General features: G+C 28.1%; 1 non-coding gene across 1 annotated transcript; it reads left to right on the forward strand.

Moving 5' to 3' along the window:
• Window positions 1-706: 706 nt before the first annotated feature.
• Window positions 707-778, forward strand: Trnaq-cug (transfer RNA glutamine (anticodon CUG)). Its single transcript has one exon. It is a non-coding gene; the product is annotated as a tRNA-Gln (tRNA).
• The last annotated feature ends 1,051 nt before the right edge of the window (window positions 779-1,829 follow it).

Raw genomic sequence — 1,829 nt, forward strand, 5'->3', positions numbered from 1 at the left:
AAATATATCTATTATCTCCTATAAATCTCTTTTTACCTAGAGGAAAAATGACACCAGCTACTAGTTTTACTCCACCCACATGTATAAATAGTTACAGTCTCCATTTCCGTGACAAGCAGACTATCAGTCAACTTGGTGCCCTGCTGTTATCTTTATTTTAAGCAATTTAATTAAATGTATAATAATATCTTAAGATTTATTAAAAGTACTTCAGTGGCGTTCCCCCGCTTCGAAAATACTTTTTTGATCGGCGTGTTGCGTGTTGAATTAGTTTATAAGTATTTATGATATATGATTTAAGTCTATTAATATTCTTTAAATTATATGCGAGATGTGATAATTTTATTTGGTATAATAATTTGAATTTTTTTTTCAAAACTCTTTATATAAATTTGCTATGAATCTTGTCCACTAGTAAAAAAAAATCTCTTCATAAATAATATAAATTTTCTAATTTTTTTACGAAGTATTAATTGGGCTTTAGAGAATAATTTAACTGCGAAAGAAGCTGATAATCCAGACTTTTAGCCTGTCTTAAGGATTTTTGTTTTATACTTAAAACGTTAATAAACGTTCTATTCTCAGTTATATAGATAGTATCCCAACAACTTGGAAGATATAACCAGGGACTGCGACTTGTACACATTTTTGTAGTAAGAATCATTAATCACAGTTTTCGAAAAATAAAAGTGGGTACATTCATATAGGTTCCATGGTGTAATGGTTAGCACTCTGGACTCTGAATCCAGCGATCCGAGTTCAAATCTCGGTGGAACCTTTTTTTGTGATCACAAATAAAAATATTGTCAATATATTATTTAGCTTTGAAAGATAAGCACTTATTTCTCATTGTATTTCTTTACCTAATTAGCATAATTATTATATTTGTAAATCGTTTTTTTATGTAAAAGAGTAGATTCCATGGTGTAATGGTTAGCACTCTGGATTTTAAATCCAGTGATTCGAGTTCAAATCTCGGCAAAACCTAATTTTTTTTTAGATCTTGTATTACCTCTACCTTCCCCTTTAGGTGTTTAAATTATTAAAAATTTGAACTTTTAAAAAGCATTTAAAATGGTAATTTATTCAAATAATATTTCTGCAGATAGACTAGAACATCCATCGGTTTTAGCTTGCAGGAGTAGATATCGAGAGATTTTTACAAAAAGTATACAGTGACCTTTATAATTTATTATATATCAGAAATCTATGTACCAATATATGATATAAGTTGCACAGATTGTAATAAGAAACACATCAGGTAAACTAGAAAATTATTTAGTTGTTATATAGTCTATATGAAATATAGTAGGGTGGAAAACTCATGTTGCTCAACATGCTTGATATAGAGCAATATTATAATTTATTGCATAGGAATTAAAATATATCATTAATAAAACCTATCATTAACAATAGAAAAAATAGATGCATATAAAAGTGTAGCTATATAAGAATGTAAAGGGTTATAAATAAGGACCATAGTTTTATGAATAACTGATCCATGTTCTGCATTGGATTTTTTGTATTATTGTATAGATCTTAAGATAATTCTTAGATTTTTGATGATCTTAGATGAGGATGCTAATTAGTATTACCAGTTTAATTTTATTCTTTTAAGGATGCCTTTATTTGCGAGATATGAATTACCAAATTTCTTAAAATTTTCCCATATTTGACTGCATGTGAACAAATTTTATCATAAAAAATAGTTTACTAAATTAACGATTACAAAAACTTTTAATCGTGCCCACACAATAAATGTCAATTCTATTAATAAAAATAAAATCCAGGGTTAAGGGTGTTAAACGCCTGCCGCAGGTCCACTTACA

Source organism: Anthonomus grandis, chromosome 15 (genome assembly GCF_022605725.1).
Source record: "Anthonomus grandis grandis chromosome 15, icAntGran1.3, whole genome shotgun sequence".
Taxonomy (NCBI): domain Eukaryota; kingdom Metazoa; phylum Arthropoda; class Insecta; order Coleoptera; family Curculionidae; genus Anthonomus; species Anthonomus grandis.